Here is a 19,810-nt window from a genome sequence, read left to right on the forward strand (position 1 = left end):
TGGGCATTCCATGCAGGACACCCTGCTGGCTGCATCCTGCTGGCTGCATCCAGGTCCTCATCTGGGTACGGGGTTCACCCGAATGATGTCACTGGGCACTTACATTTGACCAACACATGGTGTCCTTCAGACCGCCTCTAAGATGGGGGGGTGGGGGAGCTTTCACAGGTGGGAAGAAGGCAGCCCCACCCTGTCTGTATTTCTGGAGGGCATCAACCATCTAGCCCCTGGTTAAAAAGACAGTTCGCTGCTTTTCCCATTTTCATGGAATTGAGTAATAATAATGATAATAATTATTATAATACTTATTAAGCACACAATGTTTCTTGAGTGCTTTCTTCCTGTCAGACGTGTTACCTGCAGAATCTTATTTTGTCCTCATCACAACCCAGGGAGGAAGGGACTATTATTACTTTCCCATTATATGGATGAAGAAACCGATGCTCAGAATGGCTAAATGACAGGACACACACCTAATTTAAGTGGCAGAGCCAGACTTAGAATTCAGGCGGTCTGGACCCCAAGTTCCCTCAACCTGACTCAACCAGTTTTGGATTAAAGCATGTTTCTCCCAGGCCTGGGTTTCCAGCAGGTCCCTATGGGGCTCGGATCCTGGCCCTCTGGGTGCCAGCCTCCTTCAATGGTTGAGAAGGACCCCAAGGGCCCTGTGCTCCCTTACCCCAAAGGCCCAGCCCTGAGATGGGGCTCCTGTCTCTGCCCCACGGGGTGCCGCAATCAGTGCTAATCAGCCCAGGCTAATTAGTCAGCCTGTGGGGAGGTGAGCATGGCTGGCTGCGCTTGGAAGGTTCCAGCCCCAGCTTGCTCAGTGGGATGCTGGCATAACGCTTTCCCTTCTGGGTCTGGGTTTCCCTGGCTACACAGAGCTTGGGTGAAGAAGGTATGTCTTTAACTCTGAAATGCAAAGGAAAGAGCCTTGAAGCCAAACTCAGAGAAAGCTAGGGTGGTTGCAGAGCTCCCCACCAGAGGTGTGGGCTCGGCCCAGCTGCCTGGTTTAAAACCTGGCCCTGCCCTGAGCTGCTGGAGTAATTAATTTAGCTTAGTCAGCTCTCACTTTTCCCATCCATTAAGTGGGAATAAAGTTAAAGTACTGACACGTGCTTCAATTGGTTGTTCTGAGGATTGAGTATGGTACTTAGAACAGCTCCTGACATATCGTAAGTACTTAATAAATGGCAGCAACGGTTAGGGAGCATTTTGCTTGCAGTATCTCATTTAATTCTTAGAGCGACTTGATGAGGGAGGCATTGTTACAGAAGAGGAAACTGAGGCTCGGAGAGAAGAACCCTCTTGCTTCGTGGAGCTGTCTGTCATCCATTCATTCTGGACATTTACCGAGGACATCATACCATGCCTCCGAGCCTGCTGCTGAGACTGACAGACAGCTCCCACCCTCTTAAGGCTCACGTCCCAGCAATCTGAATCCCGACTCCTCAGGCTCTCCTTGGGAGGGAACTCTCCCCACCCCCCTGTAATAACTGGGGAGGAAATAAGGGGGGTCTCAACTAATGGATGTCCTTGGGGTTCGAGTGCCTAATGATCCCCCTTCTTCTCATAAACATCTCATGTAAATTTCTTTCATAATTACACTGAAAGCTATTTAACTATCTAATTTAATTTCTTTGTGAAAATAAATAGCTAACGTGGCCCTAGGTACTGGCATAAATACTTCAGGCAGAACGGTCGGGATCGCTGCTTGCGCAGGCCTGACTGGCCACAGTACACACTTAACAAGGGGGCCTGTGCCGCGCCCCCTCCCTGGGAAGAGGCAAGGATTCTGCTGACTCAGCCGGAGAGGCACTAGATCAGCGGGCCGGCAGTGGGGTAATGTGGGGAGGCGGGGGAGTAGAGGGAAGATATGCAGGTTAATTAATTATCCGTCTTTGTACATTCATAACTTTTTATTAAACAAATATGCAAATGCTGCCTAACTGACTGCCTTCTCCTGGGTCTGCTGTGGTTATGCTAATCTGTGGCTGGGGCCATGGCAAGGACGCTTGTTGGCAAAGTGGGCCAGGGTTGGGCCAGCCTCTCCTCGCTCCCTCCCTCGTTTGCTGTGGCTGGGCCACACGGCTCTGATTTACTCACCCGAGGCCAGTGGATTGTGCCTTCATTATTCCTCAGCATTCCTACCTCTCTTCTCCACTGCCAGGGCTCAGCATCGGGCACTACCCTCTCTTGTTCTGGCTTCTGTCTAGTTCTTCAGCCCCATTTCCTGTCCTTCTCCCTCTTGGCTACTAGCCTCAGCTGTACTGGCTTCCAACCAAACCTGCTCCACCTCAGGACCTTTGCACTAGCTGTTTCTCTTCCTGGAAATGTGTTCCCATGGCCAGGTCTTTCTTGTCATTCATGTTTAAGGTCAATGTGGCTAATGTGGTCGCTTTTGCGTTTATGCTATTCTGCTTAATTACATTTTTTTCATAGCACCAATCACTTTGAAAATTTTCTTTTTTATTAGTTTTATAAATTTATTTCCTTCTCCCATTAGAATGTGACTTCCAAGAGAGAACAGCCTTGTGTTATTTATTGTTGTATCTCTAGTGCCTAGAACAGCACACATAGTTGGCCCCCGCTTGATTTATATTACCCGAATGAATAAATAAAGGAAGAAAGGGCCCCTCCCTCCTCTTCTTATTCCCAGCCACCCTCTTCTATTCGGCCCACCATTCAGGACAGTCTTTTAAAAACACAAATCTTACCATGGACACCTTTCCATGGCTCCCTTGTCCTTTGGAATAATGTCCAAGTTCTTTAACCTGCCCCCTTACGACCTGGCCACTGTTTACCTCTCCAGCTCCTTCTCTGTCCACCCCACCTCTCTTTCTCCCAGACACACATCAGCCTTCACACAAAGCACTGGTCTTCCACATGAGCCTTGGCACGGATTGTTCCAGCTGCCAAATTCTCTTTCATACCCTTCTTTGCTTGGCCAACTCCATCCTGTCTTTTGCTCTTCAGATCAGGCATCACCTCCTCCAGGAAGGCTCCCCGCTTAATCTGCTTTACCATTCCCTGTTCATGCACCTTTCACCTCACTCTCTTTTCTTCTGCTTCTCTCTCCAGATGGAGAACTTCAGGAGGGCAGAGATGGTGTCTAATATCTCATCATTCAGGCAACAATTGTGGAGCTGGGATATTAAGCAGATTCTGGGTTAAGAACGTGGATTCTGGGTCTTCACATCCCAGCTCTATTATTTGCTGGCTAAGCTAGTTACCCACTAAGGTGGCCCCTAATGAGTGGTGGCCTTTGTGTAATACCTTTCTCTTGAGTGTGAGCTGCACCTAGTGACTTGCTTCTAATAAATACAATACAGCAAAAGTGACGGATGCCACTTTTGAAGGTAGGTTAGAACAAGATGGAGGCTCCCATTGTGGGAGCCTTGCTTGCTCTCTCCGAGAGAAGTCAGCTGCCCTGTTGTGAACTGCCCTGAGGAGAGGCCCACATGGAAGGAGATAAGATCTCCAGCCGACAGCAGTGAGGACCTGAGGCACCCAGCTAAGCTGCACCTGGATTCCTAACCTGCAGAAACATCAGATAATAAATGTCTATTGTTTTAAGCTGCTAAGTTTCGGGCCAATTTGTTATGCAGCAATAAATAAATAGTGACGAGGTGATCATGGGCAAATTACTTGACCTTTCTGTGCCTCAGGTTTTATATCTATAAAGTGAGGACAAAATTACACCTATCTCATAGGGTTATTGTGCGGGGTTTAAGTGAATTAGTACTTAGAACAGTGCCTGGCATACATATTGTATGACTGTAGCTATTATCATATTCTCAGCATTTTGGAGGTGCTTAATAAATGTCAAACAGAAATAAACATGGTAAGAATAATAGTATTTATTGTTCTCTGGGCACAACGTTCAGCTTCTCAAGACAGCACTCAAGGTCCTTCACGAGCCCCCTGACTCCTGCCAGCTTCATGGCTGTGGGGCTGGCCACCGTGCTCAGCTCATCACGTCTCATCTCGTCCTTACAACATCCCTGGAGGTTAGGGACTATTTTCACAAATGTGGAGACCTAGGTTCAGAGAAGATAAGTAATTTGCCCAAGGTCCCACAGTCAGAACAAAATTAATCTAAGATTTGCATCTAGGAATGGCCAGCTTCTGGTTTAGCTTATTTGTATAATCCGTGCCTCCAATGGGCCTGGTATAAAGTAGGAAGCGGGTATGTGGTCGCTGAATGACTGCCTGCCTGCCTGGATGAATATTTCTTCTTCTGCCATCTCCCATTTGTAAGGTGAAAAAGCAACTAAAAAGCTCGCCCCTGCCAAGAGACTTTGTAAAGCAATGCTTAACCCAAGGGACTGAGTTGCCAGTGGGGGCCCGGGGCATCAGCCCAGCCACCCTGCTCAGTGGCTCGCTTTAATAGAGGAGGAGGAGGCAGTGAGAGCCAGCAGCGAGAGAGCTGCCCATTAGCCCTAATTAGCAGTCCGTCTGGAAAAGAGCTTGGGCTGAAATTAAGATGCTGTCAGTGGATCCCAGCTGGGTCATAGCAGAGTGGCAGCTGCAACATGTCCAGAGCCTGGGTTTGAAATGCCCTTCTGGGAAGGCCTCTCTGCCTTATTTCACCTGGACTCAGCAGCCCCTGGGAGGCAGCCAGACCTTTTCCCGGTGAGGTGATGATCATCAAGACCCCTCACACACTGGAGCACTCGCAAAGCACGCGTGTCTTGACTATCTCGTGGGTCCTCCCACAGTCCTGGGAGTTGGCACTTCTATACCCACTTTGCAGAGGAAGAAACAGAGGCCTTGAGAGTTTTAATAGTGTGCCCAAGGCCACACAGCTAGGAACTGGCAGAGTTGGGAGTGACTCTTGAGCCACTGCCCTGGATCCGAGCCTGGGGGTGGGTGGGAAGGGAAGGCCCAGAAAGTAGGGCTTGAGAAGACAGGGCCTAGGCTCTAAGTCACCATCTCCATCCCCTCCTCCCACCCCCAGGGCTGGACAGAAGTCTCGGTATCTGGTATCCCCGCTTTGGGAGGAAGAGACAAGTTATGCAAAGTAGTAGAGGTGGGCTGGGTTTGCTGGCAAGTGGGTCGACGAGAAGGAAAAAACCAAGAGTCAGGAAGGGCATAGCCTGCCTCCAAATCTCCACTTCCTCTTTTAAGGCACTAAGAATAAATCAGGATTGATTGATTGATTGATTGATTGATTTTTTTCCAGACGGACTGCTAATTAGGGCTAATGTTTGTAGAAACGTCTTTATTACAAGTGTTCTTAAACACTACCCTACATGCAGTACAGAATGGGTATTGCTTACATTCGCTGATACAACACTAGTCTGAATGAAGCATGCAAGTATCAAAATGAGAATATCTTTATTACAAGTGTTCTTTTCCCCCCTAAGTTTATTGGGGTAACATTGGATTTAAAATCAAACTAAAACGAAAATCACAGTTTACGGCCATGCCACCCTGAACGTGCCCGATCTTGTCTGATCTCAGAAGCTAAGCAGGGTCGGGCCTGGTTAGTACTTGGATGGGAGACCACCTAGGAATATCAGGTGCTATAGACATTAAAAAAGAAAGAAAGAAAGAAAGAAAATAAACAAAATCACAAAAATTCTAAATCTGCCTTCCAAGAAATCGATGGCAGTGATTTGTGCAGCAGCTGTGCCGTGGGGGAAGCCCTGGTGGACAGTGGGAGGGACAGCGTGGCAGGGGTGGGCCAGGAGGTGCCCGGGACCAAGGGCACCCTGCCCTGAATTGTGGATGTTATTCTTCTTGATAATTACAGGTAATGAGTTGAGGGCTTATTCCGTACTAGATACTTGCTGAGTGCTTTGTAGAGATTAACTCTTTAATCCTTGCAATTAACCTTACAGGATGAGCATATTATCAGTCCTTGTTTTATAGTGGAAGAAATAGGTGCAGAGGGTAAAGACCTTTGTCCATGATGGGGAGTGAGATTTCAAGTCCAAATTTGTCCATCTTCTGAAACTGGTGAGCGTCTCAGCTACACCAGACTGAAATGGGAAGGTGGGATTCAAAGGCCCTGCCGGCCCAGAGGGAGGCCATGATTTTCACCTCAGAGATGGACTTAGGTCTTTGTCTGTGAGTGCGTTTTGAAAGGGGAGATGGGGGAGCAGGTGGATAATGGCTGGCGGGGCATTAGGAGAGGGGTCCTTTCCTGGAGGGGAGGCTGGGGTCTCAGGGAGGACCCACACCTTACCCATCTCAGACCTGGAACTAATGGGAATTCCCCTTGGCCCTGGGGCCTCTTTTGTTCTCCTAGAGCAGGACCAGGTGTTTGCAAACTACCACCTGTGGGCCGGACCTGCCTGTTTTTGTCAATCAACTTCTGTTGGGACACAGCCATGTCGACTCATTTACACAGCCAAAAATATTTGCTATCCCTTTACAGAAAAAGTTTGTCGACCCTCATCCTAGACAGTATCGTCACCCCCTTTTAGATCTCAGAATTCTAGAATTCTCAGAGCCAAACGAGCCTGTAGAGGATATTCTGTCCAACTGAGGCACAGAGAGGGTAAGGGACTCGCCCAAAGATGTTACAAATAGTGAAAGGATCAAGGCGGGAACTCTCAGGTCTTGCTTTGGCCCGATGCGGAGGCCAGATCAGCGCTAGGAAACCCTGAGAGTCAGCGTCAAGCCTGGTGATTCCAAACATGCAGTTAGCATGGCCCTGGGGACCCATAAGTAGCATTAAATAATGCTGAATTGTCACCTGGTAACAGAGGGGACTCCCCCTCAGCTCGCTTTCATTCTTCTACATCAGTGGGAAAGAATGCACTTGGTGCCAGTGTGTCTTTAACACCTCTCTCTCCTACTTAGTAATCTTCCTTCGTAATAAAGGGGGTGCAAGACTCAGAAATAAAAGGGATGCGGGGCTCAGCCCGAAGCCTTCGGAGGGCAATGTTATCAGAACAGGCATTAATTCCACTGTTTTACTTGAGCGTGTTTTTTTTTCACGTCACCATCTATGTCCTGTGTAACCATTTTCCCACTTAATGTGCTGATGTAAGTTTTGCTTTCAAAATAAAATTAAGTATAAAGAGGGGGTTATTGGAAAAAATATTCAGTCAATAATAGTCAAGTTGGTACTTGGATACAGCAGAAATCATGAATATGGTGTTCGAATAGCTGAAACTGGGAAAACACTGATCGATTTAGTAATATTTCTAACGCTGAAGTTCCACAGTTCTGTGATTTAAGAATAGAATCATCTCAAAAAAGGGTAGGGTTGCCATGCACAGAGATGCAGCCTGGCCATGGCACAAGGCCGTCAGGCCCTCACCTAGATGAAGGAGTCACCTTTTCTAATTCACACAAAGATGTGCTATGGGCTGGCAGGCTCCCCAGCTAGATCCCATCGCCTCCGCCTTCTGACTTGAGATATAAATCCTGTGAAGCTGAGACATCTTGGAAACAGCCAGGTAACTGGCAGAGGTCAGAGGTTAGATGCTGCTGAGATGGAGATTACTCCCTGTTGCCACTCCCTGCCTGCAGTGAGGCTGTTCCCATCCCAAGTTGCTGCTTCGGCAATGCTGACATTGGTGGCATTGGGTGACCTGGGTTTAGCGGCTGCCAACTGCCATCCACAGGAGCCAGGCCTTGGAGTCAGATCGGCCTGGGTTGGGGTGCTGACACTGCCACATCCTCGAAGTGTGACTTTAGGGAACTTCCCTTATCTCTCTCAGCCTCAGTTCCTTCAAGTTGCCTGAGTCTCTTTAGTGATTGGAACTGACTTCCAGGGTTGCCCTGAGGGTGAAGATTATGTGGCACAAGGGAGCAGTGGCACACAGTTGGTAGGGAATAAATAGCAGGTGGAACGAGCAGGGGTGGCCCTCTGAGAGGTACTGGGCGGTTAGCTCTACCAGAGATAATGGCTGGGTCTACAGAAAGGCGGTATCTGCAGAGGCCGGGCTGATTCCCACAGCCATGCACTCCTGCCTTGGCCTACCTGCCCACCCCACTGCCCAGGCTGAGTTGATGGTAACTAACTCTCCAGCCATTAGGCGGCTACTGACATTTTTATAGGCAGATCACAGATAATGAGCCTTCTCTTCAGGACCTGGGGACATTCTAGAAAACTGTATTTGGGTTGGAAAGCGGGAAGGGGATAGTACGGCTAGGCGGACAGAGGCCCTCCTTGCCTCTGCCCACCTCCATCCCCACCTCCTCCCCATTGGAAAGGAGAGAATTAGGTGAAGGCGTCAGGCCCACATAGGGGCCCAGAACTACTAGGGGTGGGAAGCAGGCAGACTTCTTTTTTTTTTCTTGGGATTATGTTATGCTGAACTCTAGTCTTGGAGGCCGATTGCCTGGAATTACAGATGGCACTGTGTGCCCAAGATCATCCTTTCTTCCTTCCACATGTTCATTATGCATGTATGCGTCCATCGTCTATCCATCCACCATCTATTCATCCACCATCATTCACCATTCATCATCCGTCCTGGAATATGTATAATTATTCTTCATATGGCTGCTTGAATTGTAACATCCATCCATCCATCCATCCATCCATCCATCCATTTATCCATCCATCCATCCATCCATCCATCCATCCATCCATCCAAAAGACATTTATGGGGCCCTCTCTTTTGTCAGGTGCTGGGTAAGTTCCTGAAGATAGAGTGGTAGGGTGGCAAACAGGACAAGAAGACATTCTTGTTCTCCCCATGAACATTCATTCACTTATTCATCTATTCAAAAGATGTTTACTGAGCTCCTATTATGAGACGGACACTGTGGCTAGTGGAGATACAGTGATAAACAAAAAGAACATAGTCCCTATACTCAGGGTCATCAGTAAGGATGCCGACCCGGGGCTTGGGGATGGACGCCGATGGGTACTCCTGAGAATACAGGTGATGATCCTGCAAGGGCACTGGCAGTGAACATTGGCGGTGCCCCCAAACTCATCTTTGATGAGCACTGATGGTGTCCTCAGGGTACTGGTGCTAAGCCTTGATGTGCTTCCAAGGACATTGGTAATGGCCATTGATGGTGCTCCCAGGGTATCAAGGGTGGGCACTGGTGCCGAGCATTTGAGGTGCTCTTGGTAACGTCAGTGGTGGGATCCGGGAGTGACCATTCTTTGCTTCTGCTGCAGATCTCAGTTCACCCTCCCCTTTCACTCTTCTTTCCCTCAATCAGTTAAACCTCCTGCAGGCAGACAGACCTCAGGATGACCCTGCAGCCTGCAATGTGATGTGATGGTGGCTGTCACACCTCTTCCCCCACTGGCAGGGCTGGCTTCCCAGCTGGAGGCCGATTGATCCCCTTGCCCGGGATTCTCTCTGTGGCTAGAATGTCATTTTCCTCAAAAAAAAAAAAAAAAAAAACACAAAAAACCCCGCAACCTCTTTCTTGCAATTACTGAGAATTACTTATGAAGAGAGAGAGAGTGTGTGTATTGATTGCCACCCCCGAGAAGCTCAGGAATCATTTAGAGTAGATTAACCTAACTTTCTTTTGCCTTTTGGGAAGTTGGACTCTAAGTTATTTAAGGAGATTAATCAGCTCATCAGAGAACCAGACAGTCTTCCTCCCTCCTCTATCTCTTTTTGGACTAGCTGGGACCATGTCATTTTCACCCAGCTTTCAAAATATCTGTTTCCTGCCACTCTGCCTATATTTCCACCATTACTGTCCAGTTCAGTTAAGCAGGGTCCTCCGCAGGCTCCTCCCTGGGGAACTGGCAGTAATATCTCTGGCTGCCATTCGTTTACCTAGATGGCCTTGTTGCCCAGATCCCAGTCTGGGCAACAACCCCATAGAGGATCAGGCCACCCCGAACAATCTCCCCCATCCAAGCCTTGGCTCTCTGCAGCTGTCATATAGGAAGGGGCCAACCTCTTCATTCACTAAAAGGCAATGGCTTCCAGAGGCTTTTCTGTGAGGCTTACACATTGATTTTTGCAGATGTCAGTCCTACTCATTCACTCTGAGTTCCCAGGTGCAGCTCAGGCCCTCCTCTTCCCTTCTAGGAAGCCATCCCAGACTGTGCCGTCATTCTGGTGGTTCTGCTTAGAGGGGTGGAGAGAAGGGGAGGCAAGAGGAGGAAAAGGAAGCCAGAGGAAGGGAAGGAGAAGCGAAAGAAGAGAAGGGAAAAGCGGTGAGAGGGCCGGGAGGATTCAGTGACTCCCAGGACACATCTTGTAATTTCACCATATGTAGGTGGATCAGAGGCAGGTTGTAGAGCCAGACAAACTTGGGTTCAGATCTCAGCTCCAGCCTTTCCTGGCTGTGTGACCTCAGACAAATTACTTTACGTCTCTGAGCTTCAGGCCCCTCATCACTCAAATGGGGCAATAACAGTTTCTACCGCACAAGGATGTTACGCTTGCAAATGAGGTCGTGTATGTAACATGCTTAAAACAGGGCTTGGTGCTTAGTAGGTGCTCTCCTGATGCAGGTAGCTATTGCCAAGCATCAGACTTGATGCAGGACTCCGGGGAGGTCCTCTGTGAAGGCTTGCTGTGTGGTCTGGAACTTCGTACCCTGGAGACCTCTGTTCCTCCCCTGCCCTCCACCCCCTGTTCCCAGGTAGATGCAATCAGGGAAGCCAATGCACCTGGAGCTCTGGGAGGCAAGGCCAAAGGTCTCGACTCCCGGGGGCTGGGCTGGGAAACAGCTCTTTTTCAAACATTGTAGTCCCTCCTGCTCCCTTTCTGCTATTTCTCTCCTCTTCCAGGAAAAAAAGTTTGAAGTTGAACGGGTCCCGAGGTGGAATATTTTCCAAATGTCAGTGCAATCTGTGGTACATTACAGCTAAGTGCGATCATCTCAGTGCCAGGCTCTGAATGTCAGCTCACCGGCCGTGATAGAGCTACAAACAGCAGGTTGACAGGTGGGGCCACAGCACCCTCTCCCCTGGAAAATCACTCTGGCTAGGGAGGGAACTGGACCGTCTCTGGGTTCAGTGGGCGGGGACCACGGGCCTCTGTGGGGACACACAGTGGGCCAGTGAGGGGTCCTATGCATTTTGTGTGTACATGCACGTGTATACCTGCTCCCATGTTTCTGTGCCTGTGCACCTCCTCATTGTCGCTGTGCGCCAGTGTGCACATGCTCAGACATTCTAGGAGAGTGTTCACTGAGCACAGGTTGAGATCTGTGTGTGGCTGTGTATACATGTCTTTCATCTCCATGTGCCACCATAGGTCTGTGTGTTCACACACATTAGTAGAACTCCTGGAATGATGTACACGCATTTGCACTAACCAACCCTGAGACTGTGTGTTTCTACAAAGATGGTTTCTACACCATCTACCTCACAGTGCCTTTTATATTTGTCGTGCACACTATCTTCTTGTGCTTCTGTGTAGTTGTGTGTGCAATTGGGTAGGTTTCTGTGTATACGTGATTGTGTGTGTGTGTGTGTGTGTGTGTGTGTGTGTGTGCGCGCACATGTCTACGTTTGTAAATCCCATCCCGAGTATAAAAGTGGAAAGGGAAACCAGAATGGGAAGGGGGCTCCCTGCTTCGCTGCCATCCAGGTGGGGGGATTTTGATGGCTGCCTGTTCTGCGGAGCCTGTGATTGGCTGGGCGGGATGGAGATTAAATTGCCTCCAATTACCAGGGAGTGAATGGTGAGCTGTGAGGCCAGAGGGATGGTGTGTGCCTGCCAGGATCTGCCACCCACAACGGGATTAAAACTTCCTGTGTCTGCAGATGGCCCCTGTGTGTCTCTGTGGATGTGTGTACACATAAATGCCTGTGTCCATGCGTTTTGTGTCTTTGTGTGTAGGTATAGGGGCCTGTAACAATGCACACGAGCAGATCTGTATCATGTGTAATTGTGAGACCACAGATGTGTCTGCGTGTGTCTATCAACGTGGCTGTCGTTGTGATCGTGTGGGTATGCTAGCATGCGTCTGTGTGTCTACACAATGTGAGTGAGCATGGTCTGTTTCAGTGCATGCCTCCACGGCTGTGAGCATGTGTATATACGTGTACAATTCCGTGTGTCTTTGCGTATGAGGATTCTGCGTGTCTTTGTGTGTGTGCCTTCATGGATGTGGGTAGGGTGCTGGTGTTTTCTCTGAGCAGAGTGTGTATGTGTGTGTGTCTGGTTAACTGTGAAGGTCTCGGCGAGTCAATGGGTGTGAAGGAGAGGAAAGCGAGGAAGCTCTGCCCATTCCCGCCCCACCCCCGCCGGTGATCAGGGTCCCAGGGCCTCCTTCCTCAGACTGCACAAGATTCCACCAAAGGACAGGAGAACTCGCAAGGCCTCGGTAAGGGAGCCTGGTGAGGGGTCTGTGGTGATAGCCGATCTCGAGTCTGGAATAGGAGACGTTATGGGGTGAATTGTGTCCTCTTAGAATTCACATGTTGAAGTCCTAACTCCCTGTGCCTCAGAATGTGACCTGATTTGGAAACAGAGTCCTTGCAGATGTAATTAGTTAAGGTGAGGTCACACTGGAGTTGGGTGGGCCCCTAATCTAATCTGACTGGTGTCCTTCTGAAAAGGGGAAACTTGGACAGAGAGGCAGATACATAGAGGGAAAACGATGCGAAGAGACACAGGGCGAAGACGGCCATCCTCGAGCCAAGGAGAGAGGCCTGGAATGGACCCTTCCCTTACAGTCCCTGGAACGAACCAGCCCTGCTGACACTTGGGTTTCAGACTTCTAGGCTCCAGGAGTGTGAAATAATAAATTTCCGTTGTTTAAACCATCCAGCTTCTGGAGCTTTGTTACGGCAGCCTGAGCAAACTGATGCAGGGGATATGGAGTGTTAAAGCCCTTCTCCTTCCAGCTCTCTGCTGCTCCCAGAAGGCCCGTTTCACAGGTGCCTGTGCAGTAATCAGCAGGCCGCCACAGCTCCATTCTGCCCGGTGGGATCCACAAGGCTCCCCTCCAGCCCGAAGCACTCTGCCTTCAAGGCCTCAGTCCATCAGCTCCCCGCCTGGGCTAGTAACCCCGCCTCCACCTCTCTCCTAACCATTCTCTGCCCCTGGATCTTAGCTTCCTCCAAACTCTCCTGGCAAGGCTATTACCTTTCCAAGAGTAAGCACACATTCTCCCCACTTTTTTCCTTTCCCCTGCATGGCTTTGTGTTCTGCATACAGCAGGTGCCCACTAAAGGTCTCAGTGAGGGACCCCAGTCTTTCAGCATCTTTCTGGGCTTGGAGTGGGAAAGAGGACTCACCCCAGCCCCCTTCACCCACGCCAAGTCCCAGCATCCGTGACCCGATGGCTGGCATTTATTTTGCTCTTACTCTGTGCTAGGGTTGAGCAAGGTGCTTGTCTGGGTTGCCTTGTCCTGCAAAGAACCCCATGAGGTAGGTACTATTTTTAGCTTTATTTTCCGAAGGGGAATCTGAATCCCAGGGAGGAGAAATAAGTGGTCTAAGACCACACCTTAAAATTCTTGAATGTCAGATCAGGAAGGAATTTTAGGGATCAGTTAGGTCACCCCTCTCACCTACTCCCATTTTACAGCTGGAGAAACTGAGGTCCCAATGGCTCCTCTCCCTCCATCCACTCCTGATGCTTCCTCAGAGTCCACCCTTGATCCTCTGATCCTGCCACTCTATCCTCCCCTTGGACCTCCCTTGCTCTTATAACTTTAACCACCCTGTAGACGAGAGTGACCGGGAAAACATTTTTTTTGAGCTCCAGCCCTGAATTTCCATGTCTTGTGCACATGCCTTGCAGGCCCCTCAAACTCAACATGCCTCAAATCAAACCGACTTCCCATGATCCTAGATCTGAGATACCTTCTGGTTTCCCTGGGTCATTACCAGCTTCACTGTCCTTGTCACTCAAGCCTAAAGCCTTTGACCTTCTCTACCCGCCATCCCTATATTTAGTCAATTGCCAACTCCTGCTAGGTCTTCCTCTTGAATATTTCTCAGATCCACCATTGCTGACCCAGTTTAAGCCTCAACATCTCTCTCTGAGATTTCTGTGTCAGTTTCTTGTATCAGCTTAGAATTAAGCTTGGCGGCTTGGGACAGGAAACCAAAATAACAGTGACTTCAACAGTTGAAAGTTTATTTCTCTCTCATGTAAGCCAATTGTGATTGTGGGAGGTTCAGGGCTGGTGTGGTGGCTCCGGGAGGTTGAAAGAAATCAAGACGTCTTCTGTTTGACCATTCACAGAGTATAGCCTTTGTCCTTCTGGTCCAAGGTGGCTGCTTGAGCTCCAGCCATCTCAGCTGTGTTCAACCAGCAGAAAGGAGAAAAGAGCAGGAAAAAAGGCAAAAGACATGGATCAATAGTCATTTAAGGAAGTGCCCTAGAAGCTTCCAAATGACAATTCTGCTTAGATTGTATTGGCTGGGACTCAGTCCATGTAATAGATAGTGGTGATGGAGTCTGGGAAATGAGGTCCTTGTAATAGATGGCCATATGCCCAGCTAAAAATAGAGGGTTCTCTGATTTAAAAAGGTGAGAATGTGAGCTTCTTACCTCTTCACTGGTCTCTCTCCTTTTCTCTCTCTAATCTACCTTGGTACAGCAGCCAAGGTGGTCTTTCTAAAATGCAAATCCATACGTAGGGTTGCCAGATGTGATAAATAAAAATACAGGACTAGTATTTTAGTATAAGTTTATCCTGGGCAACATTTAGGAGGTACTAATGCTAAAACAATTATTTGTTATTTATCTGAAATTCAAATTTAACTGGGAACCATGTATTTTATCTGTCAGCCCTATCCATACACCTTTCATGGTTCCTTATTGTTCTTGGGAAAAGGCCCAAGTTCTTTGGAAGGGCTTACTGGGCCCTTTATAATCTGTCCCTCAAATGACGTGTCCAAGCCCAGTGTTTCCAGGACAAGCTCTGCACTTCTACTGTGTCCCCAGGCCTTCGAGCCACTGCTTAAGTTGCTTCATCAGCCTGGAATGTCCTTCTCCATCTGAAAAGCCCCATGCATCCGGGAAGGACTTTGGCCTCTGTAGCTCCGTATTCCTGTGACACGGTAAGAGTAAGAGAGTATTTGATGAATGAAATGACAAGTCCAAGGCTGAACAGCAAATGAAGGCAAAGTTGGAGTGGCCACCTGGACTCCTGACTCCCTCCCCAGTGCTCTCTGCACTTGGGCTGGCTCACATGGGCACAGTGCTGGGATCTGTCTCCCCAGCCTTCATTCTCCGTAGCTCACATCTAAGCATGGCATCCCCAGCACACAGAGGGTTAAGCCAGCCTTGGAGTGAGGAGCTGGAGCCCATGGAGTCCGTCCTGACAATAAAGCTAATGAATCTTCCTTGCCGTTTTCTCTTGCACAATTACATTTAATCATCATTTGCACAGCAGATGAGAAGTTTGCAGCAGATGCAATTCTGCGTGAGTGGCGATTTCTGCGTGTGGGCAATATTCCTACCAGAACACACCACGATCTGGGGCTGGGAAAGGCTGCACCCTAGGGGGAGTGTGTGCACCCATGTGCCAGGGCTCTGACCCCACACACTTGTGGGAGATGGGCTTCGGAGGCACGTGTCTGTTTGCGTGCATGCTTGCATGTGGAGTTAGACACATGTGACACAGCTGTGGGTGAACTACAGTGGGCCTGCCCGAAGGTGCGTGTGGACAGAGGCGGAAAGGTGCCTGAAGACACGCTGGTGTGGAAGAGGAGGTACACATGTAGATAGGCAGATGCACAAGGGTGGATGTCATTGCAAGTGTGTGCGAGCTTGGTGTAGATCTGAGTACTTATTGAAGATGCCTGTTTTGATCCTTATAAGTCATCTTGTGTATTATGTATAGACAGACCTCACATGCTTACATATGCAAATATGCACCACGCATTTGAAGTTAGAGTTTGTAACTGACTGTTCCTGAGGTTACCACGCTTTCCTGTGCATGCATGCAAGTGTGCATATGAGTTATGAATGAGTGCAAGGAGCTGAGTTCATGTGCACAAGTGTATCTGAGGGGATCCATACACATGTGCTGTGTACCTGCATGGGAATATCTGGGGACATGCATATGTTCACGAATGTATATAAGTGCATGCCTGAATGGGAAAACGCGTTGGCTTATGGAGGTGTATCAGCAGACACACGTGTACATGCATGTAGGAGAACACATCACGGAAGGAATGTGTATGCTTTGTGTACAAGTGAGTACACACGTGGGAGCCTGCCTGCCTTTAGTACAGGCACGGCAAGTAGGCATGTGACCACATTTGCAGAACTGCAGGGAAATGTTCTGGGAGCATGGCTGTGAGCATGCATGTATCTGCACTGTGGACCAGGTGGGAACGTGTCTGAGAGTACACATGTGCATGCATCATGTATTGGCATGAGTATGTGGGTGTGCTCTGCATCCATGCGCATGCACAGAAGCGTGAACTCTAGACTTGTCTCGCAGTGAGAGCTGACAGGGTTACATTTTCCAAAGGCTCAGAGGCCAGTGACAGAGCTGGCCTGAGAATGCTTGCTGGTAGGATGTAAGCGGCATTGCTGATTTGTGACCCGAGGGTGGGCAGCAATGACGGCTGGCTGACGGATGTGGGTGCTTAGCCGCCTCCTATGACAGCAGCTGGCTCTCTCAGCTGCCTGAAGCAGGAGGTGGGAGGTTAATTCTTGACCTGCGTGCTTGGTGCTAGCTTCCCACTTCCCTGGTGTGTGCCCACAGCCACGTGCAGACACATGCACATGGATATACAGCAGACACGCAGACCCGGGCTTGGACTGCAGCCTGAACCCCACCTCCACCTTGCTCCTCAGCTCTGCCATCTGTCTGGAGTGCCTCCCCTCCTCCCCTTCTCACCAACTGCTTGTTTCTTCTCCCCACCCTCCCCCAGAAACTCCACTCCGAATCTGAGTCGTCCTGGGCCTGTGCAGACTTGTGTGGGGTGCGTGTGGAATGGCTCCTGCCCTTACAAGCTTTTGCCTTCGAGCCAGCCCCCCTCGCCTGGGAGCCCTGGGTCCCTCATCTACAAAATTGGGCTAATGTTTTTCCTGCTTAAAATTAACCAAGGAAACTTATGTAAAGCACTAAAAACAGTAACTATTGAGTCCACCCTCCACGGCATTTACTAATGTGAGTAAGAATTATGTGCACTGCTTAGGACAGTGCCTGGCATGCAGCAAGCACTACGTAAGTGTGCCGTCACCATCATCGCCATTACCATCACGTCATTGTCATTAATAACGCTGGTTCTATAATTTTGGCTCATTATACATTAATTCTTGTTCATGACCCTGAATACTCTTTTGGCCCATGATGATGACGGCGATGGACATGATGACAGTAAAAAGGGAATTTTTTTCTTTTCATCTCAGATGCCTTGTAAGGAGGGCAGACGGGGTAAATGAGAGGCTCTGTGTTCTCTGAGCTCCGTGATAGAGTTGAGTGTGCCCAGTTAGAGCCTGGAGCTGGGGTGGCCATGCTCTCGGCATAGAGCAGGGAGAGGATTTGAAGCTTGTGGGGGGATTTGGTGGCAACCAGTGAGACAGATGGCTAAATGCTGTGTACTCTGCAAGTCCCTTCTCTGTGACCCCAAATTATCAGAAAAGTGCACAAAGCTCACAACATTCTTGGTGTTAGTGGAGACCTTGTGGAACCCAGCGAAGTGGCTGGACTCACTGGATTTCACTACCGGGTTGGCTAAGGCCCAATGGAGATGCCAAATGCATGAGCTGGAAGCCAAGGGGACTGTGGGAGCATCACCTTTCCCTCCATGCCCCACCCCAGAAACAGCAGAAAACATGGGAGGCTTGAGGACTCCTATAGGCTGTAGCTTGTGGCAGTGAGTGGAGGGCACAGACGGTGACATCGAACACACCCAGGCTACGTGTTCAGTGCTTGCCGTGTACCGGACACTGAGCGCGCTGCTGACGGCATAGGTTCTAGAAGCCAAAGTGCCCCAATTAAATCCCAGCATCTCCACTTATTCGCTATTTGATGTTGGGCAAGTTACTTAACCTCTTTGTGCCTCAGTTTCCTCACCTTTACGATGGGGGCCACTTCTTTGGGTTGTTGAAGGAATTAAATGAGTTAATTCACGTGACGTGCTCAGAGCAGCCCCTGGCACGTGAAAAACGCTCAGTGTCAGTGGTTATTATTGCGTTTTATCCTCACTATAATCCTACGGAGGAGGCGTTCTGAATGTATGCATTTTATGGATAAGAAAACGGAAGCGCAGAGGGAATAAATTGTCCAAAGTCTCGCAACTGGTAAACGGTAGAGCCAGAGGCTCAGAAGATGAATCTACATGAATAATGTTCTTTATTTCTGGCAAGATCTTGGGAAAGTCACTCCCCATGTGTGGGATTTGGACAAGATATTCAAGGGTCCATGTGACTCCACGTTTACATGTCCCTCAGGACACGTAACCTGCCTGTAACCTCCTTAGCAGGGTCAGAATCTGTTAAGGCAGCTGGCAGAGGTAGAAGGAACAGACTTGGAATCAGGAGTTCTGTGTTATCCCAGTCTGTCCCATACTTGAGCCAGTCATTTTGCTCCTCTGGGTCTCAATTTCTCCCTGTACAACAGAGATGCCATAACCAGCCTTAGAATTGTTGAGCTTCTGTATATGAGAGCTGGGTACACACAGGTTGGAGAGGGAATTGCATGTCGTCCCATTGGCCCCCAAGTTATCATACCCATTTGTAGTATGAGCTACAGGAACTGTGGGTTAAGAGTCCTACGTGGAACAAACATCCCAACATCCCCCTATTTGGGACTACGACACGAACCCTATATCCCTATCGTTAGCCACCCTCAGTGGACTGTAGGAAAGATGTTCAAGTTGAGCAAAGCATCAAGTTTCTTGGCTTGACCTTCAAGTTCTTTTCCCAACCTCCCTCTAGTTGGCCTTCCCCGCTTCACATCTCACCATTCCTTCACCCAGTGACCCAGCCCCTGGGACTACGCACCATTCCTGAAGCCACCACATGCTCCTTGCCTCTCTCCCACCCCCAGCTTATGCACTCTTCGCTCTGCTTGGCATGCTCTTGCTTGCTTGGCCATCTCATCATGCATCTCATACTCATTCCTCAAGATCCAGTTGGAGTCACTACCTCTGGGAAAGCCCTCCAGGAATTATGTAATCTTTCTTCGGTGTTTCCAGGACTTTGTTCCATTAATTCTGCTACGATTCTTACCAAATGCGTTATTATTGGCTACTTCTGCCCCCGCCTCCTCACCTTGCCCAATTGAGCCTTGAGTTACTGGAAGGCAAGAATGACTTAAGACCTGTGTAACTGGAGTGTGTTATTACTCTCTGAGCCTCAGTTTCCTCACCTGTGAACTGGGGTGACAGTATCTAACTTAGATGAAATAATACAGGTAAGGCACTCAGGGCGTAATGATCATTCTCTGAATCTGTCACAGTGGACCTAAGCAAATATGGAGGGAACGAATGAATGCTCCCTGGGAGGGCAAAAAAATAAGGCTAATGAGTATTTATTGATCGCTTTCAATGGGTCAGGAAGGCACCGAGATCAGAGCTTAACATTCATGATGTCCTTTAAGCCTCAACAATCCTTTAAGCGAGGGACTATCATTAGACCTGTTTTATAGAGGAGGACACTGAGGCTTCAGCGGTTGAGGACCTTGATGAAAGATGCCTAGCTATCAGGAGCTGGAATTCACAGCGGGTCAATGTGGAATGAATGAATCACTTGGGGGTGGATGGGAAGACAAATATCCTATATCTTATAATCAAATAGGGTTCGAGCTGGAGGATTAGAGATGACTTAGCTCCTGGGGTTCTTAACTTGGGGTCTATGAATGGAAAACTGATGGGTTCTGAGACCAGACAGATAAGGTCCCCACTGCACCCAGTAACTTCTAACTCCTCTGTCTGCCACCAACCCTCTCACTTCATGCAAGTCCTGGAGCCGCCCAGCTTGTCCTCTCTTG

The 19,810-nt window shown here is 49.0% G+C and overlaps 1 pseudogene; it reads left to right on the plus strand.

Moving 5' to 3' along the window:
* The first annotated feature begins 5,418 nt into the window (after window positions 1–5,418).
* LOC112471063 lies at window positions 5,419–5,537 on the plus strand (annotated as a pseudogene).
* Window positions 5,538–19,810: the final 14,273 nt, after the last annotated feature.

This window comes from Pteropus alecto, unplaced genomic scaffold, assembly GCF_000325575.1.
Source record: "Pteropus alecto unplaced genomic scaffold, ASM32557v1 scaffold45, whole genome shotgun sequence".
NCBI classification, from domain to species: domain Eukaryota; kingdom Metazoa; phylum Chordata; class Mammalia; order Chiroptera; family Pteropodidae; genus Pteropus; species Pteropus alecto.